Source organism: Phaseolus vulgaris, chromosome 9, assembly GCF_000499845.2.
Source record: "Phaseolus vulgaris cultivar G19833 chromosome 9, P. vulgaris v2.0, whole genome shotgun sequence".
NCBI classification, from domain to species: domain Eukaryota; kingdom Viridiplantae; phylum Streptophyta; class Magnoliopsida; order Fabales; family Fabaceae; genus Phaseolus; species Phaseolus vulgaris.
This window is the reverse complement of record NC_023751.2, coordinates 35,781,426-35,792,443: the sequence shown is the minus strand read 5'-3', so window position 1 is coordinate 35,792,443 and position 11,018 is coordinate 35,781,426.

The following is an 11,018-nucleotide window of genomic DNA, read 5'->3' as shown; positions in this document are numbered from 1 at the left end:
ACAATATTAAAAAAATTCACAAAATATGTTATAATATTTTAATAAGAAATATTCTCAATAATAAAATTAATTTTCAAAATCATTTCTGCAATTAATTAATTTCTCACATTACTTTAAAAACAACTATAATGTGAAACAGATGGAGTATATCTTATTGTGAAAACTGACTCTTAATATATAACTTCTTCATTTTTTATATTATTATTTTGAATGGCTAAAATCTCAAGTGCATAACAACAATTTTTAAGAATCTTTTGAGTATGAATATACTTGCCTTCGTTGCTTCATTACTTTCCCAATAAATTAAACAAAACAAATTGTTCCGTACATCTATTATAATTCCATATCCTATGGAGATCAAATATAATTTATATATTTTATCTTTTTTAATCTATTAAAACGTCTTTTAAAGATAAAATCATAACGACACTAAAAAAAATCATAACGAACACTAAAAAATAATTAGTTGTTATAATGACTAAATTAGAGAGCGTTTTAGAAACTAAAAAAAATTAGTTTCTAAATTAGTTTATATTATTGTTAAATAGTTTCTAAATTGGTATCTAATTAGCTACTAATGTTTTAACTACCAATTATTTAGATTCTAAATTTGGTAGTAAAAATCTTGGTTGCTAATTAGATACCAATTTAGAAGTCATCTAACAATAATATAAACTAATTTTAAAACTAAAATTTTTTTTAGTCTCTAAAATAATATCTAATTTAGTCCCTATAATAACTAATTATTTTTTCCCCTACACCAAACTCCAAAAGAAATAATATTTTGAATGCACAAATACACCTAAATCACACACCCACATGTATAAATAAACTTTATATATATATATATATATATATATATAATTATAATGTAAGATATTGTATGGATCTTGGCACTAAATTGTACTTTGGAATAAAATAAGGAGTTTTAAGTAAGGGCATTTTTTGTTAGAAAATGCATATTCAGAACTACAATGAATTTTGAGGAAGCGATTCACATTATGGGATTAGATTTTTTTAACACAAAATAATTATCTTTGTATAAGTGACATAATTATAAAAAAAATAAGGATATAAATGAATGACATTATTTTAATGAAAATAATAAGTTGTGCGACATTGATTAATAGAGCATGACACCAAAGTTTACCTGTGAACAAATAATGAAACTCTACAATTTGTCAATCATTGAATGTCCAATATATATGACTTCACATGCTTGCATGTTAGCTCTTAAGATTATATAATATCAAAATTAATATAATTTAACTATTTCTTATGCTATCACCGTATCGACTTTCGTGATACTCTAAGAGCTACCAATACCTTTTTCATCCCACTAATTTATCTCCAAATATGTATAAATATACTCTTATTTTATAGCAGTAATTAATTAAGGCATTATAATTAAATTTTATAAAATTGAGCTTAATAATTTAATAAAATAACTCAACTTTAAACATATATTAACCTTATGTCTTGACAAAGAATTTCACAATGTGTAAGACATTCAAATAGAATTTCAATTGATCTTATTTTAAATGTTTTATCTAGATAAGACAATTCAAATTCAGTACCCTTTACTTTTCTCATATCAAGTATTTTGATACCACCAAAAGCAAATAGTTATTTAAATATTAAAAATTATTAATAATTTAAAAATATTAATATTGATAATATTTTGTTGTCAACCTTAATTGATGTTATATTTTTATCAATGTTCATTGATATTTTTTAAATCAACACTGATTAAGATTTTTCTCAATTAATGTTGGTCAAAATTGTTTTCAAATAATGTCAATTACAATTATTTAGGTTGATATTTATTGTGATTATTTTTACGACATTGTTTGAATATTTTTGCCAACTTTTATATCAACGTTGGTTGAATATTTTTTCAGTTAACATTAGCAACAAAAAAAACCATAGTTAATGTTTGCTGAAAATTGTCCTTTAACATTAGAGAAAAATCCTAAATGAAATATTGAAAAATTGGTGTCATTAATACAAAAACAATTATTTTAAATTGACGAAAAAAAAACCATGAATAACGTAAAGAAATATCTAGTTCACTTCCACACAAAAAAAAAATAGTACTTTCAACATTGGTCGTTAAAATCTTGACTAATATGGAATGAGAAATAACAATGGTCTAAAATAGCATTAAAATAATCTAACAATGTAAATACCAATAAATGAATATTACTAACATCAATAAAAAAAAAATCCTAGTTGACATAATTATCCTAACACTAGTTGAAATTTTTTAATTAAAGTTGATTCAAGAAATAACTTTGACCTATGTTGTCAAAAAAATAATTCTAATTGATATTAGTTGAGAAAAACTCACACATCAACTAAAAATACACTAGTTGATATCAGATGAAAAAAACTGTATTTCTCATCAATCAAAAAACAAGTTAATGTTATCAAGAAAACCTCAAATAGTGTTGACTTAGAAATAATTATGACCTAAGATTACCAATAAAATATGTCGACCAAAAAATAAAAATGATTAACTTTAATTTTAAAGGAAATTACTTTTTTATCAACAAATAATAAATAAATTAATTGAAGTATTTTGAGGAACACTACAAGAAAATCATGAAATAGAAATATTTTTTAGATACCAAAATAATTAGTTGCAATAGTAACTAAATTATAAACTATTTTAGAAACTAAAAAAAAAATTGGTTTCTAAATTAGTTTATATTATTGTTAAGTAGTTTCTAAATTGATATCTAATTAGTAACCAAGGTTTTAGAAACCAAATTTAGAAACTAAATTATTGGTAGTTTAATATTCCTATTTTCACAAAATTTGGATTCATTGTATAACAACTTGATTATGCTATGCTTATGATCCTACTAATTGGCTCAAAGAGATGGTTACACACAAAGACTAAATGAACAATGTTTTAGTCTTTGTTAAGTTAAGATGACGATAACTCGAAATCGAGTTAAGTAAAAAAAATATTAAATATATATATATATATATATATTAATTTGGTAATATAAAAAAATAAAATTATTTTTTTAAATAAAATTTAAATTTTCTTAATTTGAAGTTATTCAAAAAAATTTAAAATTTTAGAACTTTAATTTTTTTTAAAGTTTCTTACTCAAACAATGTATTTCACTATAAAATATTTTAAATTTTTCATTAAAAAAATTATTTTCTTAAAACTTTCTATCGAAGCATATTATAAAGATATGTTTTAAAGAAATCCTAATATCTTAAAAATATTTATTATTGATTTTCAATTAAAGAATGCATATTGTAGACACTGAAAGATATATAACTTTTTGAAGCGACAATTAATTGGAAATTACTCCTAACTAGTACGTAGTGATTATAAAAGTAAACAAATGTAAAAATCCTTCATAATGTGTATATATTGTTTATTCCAATTTATATATGTATACACATATTTTGTATAATAAAATAAATAATCTGTACAATTTTCTAAGCTAATAAGATTTATTTAACTCTCTGCTTTCATCAGCCTTTTAACTAAACTGTTTGTTTTTGTTGCTATTCTACAACAGTAACGAACTATTAATTAAATATATTTTTTATTATACTTTTAACCTTTATTATAAGGTAAGAAGACAAAACAAAACTTATACATAAAAATTTAATTAATATTTTAAATACAAAATATACTAATTAAAATTACTTGAGAAATTTTACAAAAATCTAAAATATTCATTTACATTCGTAATTTTTATACTAAACCCTAAAAAAAGTGAGATGGAACAACTAGGGAGTAATAAAGAATAGTTGAAAATCAGCATTTGAGTTCAATACAAGGCATGATTGGCCACTGACTTCAGTGGCCATTCTCACACATATACATATACATAAACATATACATATTATATACATATTATATACATTATATATATATATATATATATATATATATATTCCACTAATGAATAATTTGCAATGAGTTTGAGTTTGACTGAGAAGAAAGAGTATAATAGAATAGAAAGGTTATGATTTGGTTAATGTAAATGGTGCAGCCATGTTGGAACAAATAATTGACCTCTCAAACCTCATTTGGAGGTGGGAACCTTCTTGTTCATTCTTATCTCTTTTTTTTTTTTATTCTTTTATTCTCTTTTAACAAATACTTCTAATTTATATATTCTTAAAGTCTTTGAAACACTTTGTTTTAGATGGCAAGTATATAAAGATTGAGTTCTACTTGTTGACTTTTAAAATTTTCAAAGAAAAATAGCAAAGAAAAAGCTAAACCAATGGTGGGTTGGTGTAAAAGGTCCATGTCACCCTAATTGTGTTGAAATTTTGCAATACACAACAACAAATTAAGTAAATCTTTTCTTCATTAAACAACAAATAAAATTAAGTAAATATATATGAATTTTTTTTCATGGAAACAAGCATGCAAACCATAGTGAACAAAGATGCCTCATGTATTTAAGATTTATATATATATATATATATATATATTTAATTTGTGTTATCTAATAGGGTTGAGATATCTTAAAATACTTCATATTTTTTTATAAAAAAATAATTATAATTATTATATATAATTGCTTTTAGTTTTCATAAATTAGATTTTAAGTTTAGGGTATTTTGTAGTTTTTTTTTAAGTTTTGTTTTAAAATAAATTATTAAAACTGTAAAATTGGTCAATCAACGGATCAACATGTCAAACTATGTAACACGTGATTAGTAAAAAATGGAAAATTATAATATACAGCATAATTACATTTTTAAAAGTAATAAACAAACCATTTTTTCTTAGTTTTGAAAATAGCTACAAAAATATTTGTACGTGATTAAAAAAAATAGAATTCAGCTTTGTTTACAAATATTTTTGTTTTAAAAATTACATTTAATAATTGGAACTCATAACCAGCAACTTCAAATGGAAGCTAAACATAAAATGGTTTTTATGTATATTCAAAAGCATACTCACATGAGAGACTGTGAAGGAAAAAAATATTCAATTATTTTCCATAAAGCATGCTGGGTGATTCAAGTCATCATGTATATTTTTTTTTTGTTTATTTCATTGTTAAATAAACATACAAAATTCTAAATAGAAAAATGTGTGAAATATTTGTCTCTTTTGTTAGCAAAAGCATAAATATATATCAAAAGTTGACCATGAAGTGGATGTGAAATAAGACACAATAGTAGAAATTAAAATTCTTGCATCGTTTACAAGTATTGGTGGAAAAATATTGATGAAAAGAGCATAAGTGTTGGTATGAAAATGATTGATTGCAATTTAGTGCGTGAGATGTGACTTATTCAGTAGTTGACAATAAGAACAAAAATGAAGATTATTATTCAAGTACTTCACACAAATATGTAAAAAATAAATAAAAAATAATGCCAAAGAATGAAATCCTAACATGTGTAACTCTTGATGAAAGTAAATGTAAATTTTCTATCTATTATTATTAGTATATTAACTCTAGAATAGTGACATCTTTTAAATAATAAAATTGAATAATTAAGGGTATTATCATAGTTCTATAACTACGTCTCTGTGCATGCGTGGACAATTAATAATTCATTCATAATTTTAGCAGAATAATTAAACTATAATTGCGTGGAATAGTAACTGAGTTAATATTTATAGAAGAGTGTGAAGATATAGTATTTATATGAAATAATTCACCTTGGGTAGTTTTGTTCTTAAAGTAATTTAACTTTTCAATATACTAGTATGTGTCATTTTCATTTTTTTATTCTTTTAAAACAAATTATATATTTTAATATTTACATTTTTATTGTACTGAAAAAATAATTAAACGTTAATATAATATAACAAAACAAAAATTAGAGAGGACCACTAGGGACGGTCATGAAATTGTTACAAACATTGATAGTTGTTAAGTATCAAAATGAAATAATAATGTATTAATCTCAAACATATAAAAGTATTGTAAAAATAAAAGAATACCAAATAATGGTGTAGAGATTTTTCTAGAAAGAGAAAACATTGAAAAGATTCACCACATATGAGTTTTTCATATAAGATAATGTTATTTTTAACAAAAACTTTAAGAGAATTTTACAATCCAATCTCATTCACATCACAATCAACATAAATTCTAAAATTTTACAATTTAATCTCAATCAACATTCAAAATTTTCTCAAAAACAAAATATCCTGCAAATAATTTGAAAATTGGTGACCACGTCACCCCCGCATTTAGATCTTCTAACACTACAAAAATATCATTAAATAATTAGTTACTATATTAACTAAATTAGATACTATTTTAGAAACTACAAAAATATTGGTATCTAAAATAGTTTTGATTATTGATAAAAAATTATAAAGTAGGACTCTGAACTAACATAAACTAATCATAAAGCTCTAAACATCACACGTAAAGCTTATACCAAAGATAATCTAACAAGTTCAAAAATGGAGCAAAAATGAACTTACTCTGTTTAAAAGTTTGATAAGGTTTATTACCAAGAATCTAATGGTTGTTTGATCGACAATCTAATGATAGAGGGGTTCATAAAGTTAGAGAAAAGACAAAGAAAAGAATGAGAGTTTAAAGAGATACGGGTTCTTTTAAAATAAAATTTGAATAACTAATTCTTTCTATTTATATACTCTTTTTATTTTAATAATAAAATATTCAGGTGACTATCTAAAATATATCACGTATATTATTTTCTAAGTTAATAATCATTTCCAACATATAAAAATAAAAATGTTATATATAACATGAATAAAAAATTCTTCATTCCCATAAATTCTTACTAGTTTAAAAAGTTTTGTAAGTGTTTTTTTAAACTCAATTAAATACCCACAATAAAAAAAATACCTATATAATAAAAAAAATACCTACAATAAAATTACAGGAGTTAATTATTTTAAAAAATTTAATATTAAATTTTATTCTAATAAGATTTTCACTGGTGCAGAAAAGTAAAATGAGTACGACTATTTTACATTTATAAATAAGGGTGGCTATATAATCGCATTTGATGAGGACACATTTGTAAATCGAAGAGATAAGAAGACAACTATATAGCCGCATTCGTAAATTAGATTTATAAATGCGGCTATGTAAATAGCACTATAAATCGTAAATAACCACATTTATAAATCACATTTACGAGAGGCGTTTAGGGTTTCTTTTCTTTTTCGCTGTTGATTGGGTTTCTAATCAATGTTTTCAACTTTGATATTTTCCGAAAAACATGGTCATTATTTTAACATTTCTTTTGATCTCTTGGTGCATCCATATCATACCTCTTCGTATTTCATCCCAATGGAAGTCCAAAAAACGTAAAGAAAAATTCCCCAATGAAAAGTAAATATATGACGGAGCAAAGCAGCAATCACGACGAAGAAGGCACAACAGAAAGCAAACAAATTTTTTTCCAAGCATGACCTTAGCAATGGCATAAGACAAAACATAAGAGAGATGCAAAACATACAAAAATCAATGGTTAAGAAGAATCTAGGAAGACAATGTTTACCGATGCCATGAAGACAGTGCAAAGAAGAGGGGAAGAAAAGAGAAAACACAATTAATGGAGGAAGCACATAAGAGAAATGAAACGCGAGAGAAAGGAGAGTATCAAAACGTAAGTGACGCGTTTCTGAATTAGGATTAAAAAGGTTTTAAGAAGGTTTTAAGAAGACGGCTATTTGTAAAGCCACATTCTTAAATCAAACTTTTTGATTTATAAGGGCAGCAATACAAATAGCCGCCCTCGTGAATCAAAGTGTTTTGATTTACAAAAACGGTTGTACAAATAGCCGCACTTGTAAATGAACTCAATTACAAAAATGTCATCGCCTTTTTTAGCGAAAGTTGCACAAAACCGCACTAAATAAACCGAATTTGTTTATATATTTTCTACTAGTGTTTATTTTTTTTTATTTTTTTTTATTATAAGAATTTTTTTTGACACAATCCAACTCGCATGTGTTATAAAAATAAAAGAACTACGAGAAACAAGCCAAGATTCATAATAAATAATGTTCATGTAAATCAAGCATATTTAAAAAAATGTGTTTGTAATAATAACAATACCTCGATCATAACATCAAACCAAATGCGTGGTGGCACAAATACATATGAAGTACTAAATGTTTTATCTCCGTAATTATATTAATTTATTCTCATAAAATTAAGTTGGATAAAGTATGAATTGATTTCTTTTCTGTAATTTTATATAATAGTATTTTTTTAAAATTAGGCTATAAAAATTATATAACAAGATATTTATGATTATGAGTAGTAATTATTTGGAAATGTGATATGAACCTCTTGTTTGTGAGATTTGGAGTTAAAACCTCTAGGAAATTAGGTTGTTCACTTGTTAGAATTAAAATGAAGAAACAAAATTTTAGATATGTTTGAAAAGCTTTGCTAAATTAAAAACTAATTTAAAATATAAAGTAATTAGTAATTAAAATTTAGTGTTTGATATCAATTTAGAAGACACTACAAGAAAATCATGAAATAGAAACCAATTTTTAAAAATCAAAATAATTAGTTGCAATAGTAACTAAATTAGAGATTATTTTATAAACTAAAAAGAAAATTGGTTTCTAAATTAATTTCTATTATTGTTAAATAGTTTCTAAATTGATATCTAATTAACGATCAAAGTTTTAACTATCAATTATTTAGTTTCTAAATCTGGTCTCTAAAACCTTGGTTGCTAATTAGATACCAATTTAGAAATCATTTTTTTTCTAGTTTCTAAAATGGTTTCTAATTTAGTTACTATTGCAACTAATTATTTTGGTATCTAAAATTTGGTTTCTATTTTATGATTTTATTGGGGTGAATGAAAAATTTCCATCCAAAGTTTTTTATAAAATTATTGCAAATATAATAACTAAAAAATTATTTATTTTAGTATAGGATGCGGACGAAATTTATATATTGTCATCCCAATAAGAATAATAGACTAAAAAGGTTATTAAAACTCTTTTTTTCATTTAGACCATATATGATATTTTCTATTAAAACAAATAAAGCAGAATTATTAATAAAAATAAAATTCTACATTTAAGTATTTAATGTTATTACACATTTAAAACTGAAATCAACGAGTCTACTCTAACATTTCTATGTCAATTGATATTCTCACTTGCTGTAGTCTTTGAGCTTACTTTTATTACACTTTTGAACTCACTTTATTTATAGTCAACATTAGACTCACGATATTTCAATATATTTTATTATCACAACTTTAATACGATATTTTAATATATTTTATAATAATAAACTCTGAAAGATTCTAATATTATCTTAAAAAAAATAAAATTTAACTTTAAAAAATTGATTTAATAATAAAAAATATACATCTAATTATTCTATAATTTTATCTTATTCTTAATTAATATGAAATCTTCTATTATAATTTACTTAAAAGAAAAAAACAAATCCAACTAATCTATAAAGTAGTTGTAAAATATTGAAAAAAACTATTTTTAATAGTAATTAAACTAAACAATTTATAAGGTTAGTTATATTTTTATATTAAAAGCCTAAATTAAATTAGTATAGTTACTAAAACTGTAGTCTTTGGTATATTTATGAGTACATTATTTTTCTTTTTCTTTATGACCAAGATGCAAAATGAAAAAAGTTTATACTAACACCAGTAGATAATGTCTCCCTACATAAGAGATCACTTTAATTGAGTTATTTTTATCTAATAATAATAATAATTTTGCAAACGTATGGCTGAAGTCGTATATCTGTGTGTAAACACAAGTAATATATTTTATATTAAAATCAAAGAACTAAATCTTAGACATATAATTATGTGTGAAAACAATTATTATTTGACTTTGGTAATAAAATCCAGTAATTAATATTTAATATATAATATAATATATTAAACACCAAATATATAATATAAGATTGAACACCAAATCAAAATGTCTCTGCATGAGGATTTTGAATCGTGTTTTGTCATTTTAGAGAAAAACTTGTTTTTACTATATTTCGTTGTTAATTATTATTTAAATGTAATGAGTCAAACGTAAAAAAAGTGGCAACAATTATTCAAACAAAGTAAACTCGACCAAAATGGCTTTTTGAGAGATTAAAATAAGTGATTTTTGTATACGTACTTGACTCGTACAAATTTTAGTTGCATGGAAATTTTATTTTGAGAAATTTTTGTATTCATATATGACTTTTGTAGTTAACTTTTTCTTTTTTGGCAGTTACTGTTTTGACCATGGAAGTCATATTCTATCTCATAAGCATCCACTTTCATGCAATGCTAATTAACAATTTTTTGTTGGTTTAAATTAATCACTTTTTTTGGGATGATCGATGAATTGATTAAATATTTTGTTTTGATGAAAAGGAAAGGAGTTGTATGAAAAGTAGAAGAAAATAAAAAACAAGTTGATGAGTTATCTTGTTATTTGCACCGTTATACTGAAAATGTATCAATATTAAAATACAATACACAATAATTTATGAGATGAATATTAAAATGAGAGGCACATGAAAGTTTTAAATAAGAAAATGAGTTTATATTTTTGGAAATGAAAAAGAATTTGGACCCAATTCAGTTGATGGAATGTTAGTTGGGTGGAATGGAGTGTGCATTGTTTTAGAAATAGACTATATAACAACCATATTTACTCAATCTATATACATCACTTGAATTTGGTCTTCTTAAGTTAGGTTTGTAACAGAGTCATAAAAAGTTTAACATGCTCTATTATGTTTCTTTGGCCTTTTTGGCTTAAACACAGGTGGAATGAGATTTACTTATTATAATTAATATGAGTGGGTAGATGTTGTAGTTTTGCATTTTTATGTTGTGTAGTCCGTTTTTGAAATTTAGTTTTCAAAACATGTTTTTGGTCATTTTAAAGTGGAATGAGATTTACTTATCATAATTAACATGAGTTGGTAGATGTTGTAGTCTTGCATTTTTACGTTGTGTAGTCTGTTTTTGAAATTTAGTTTTCAAAACATGTTTTAGGTAATTTTATTTCTTGTATAAGAGTTAAGGTA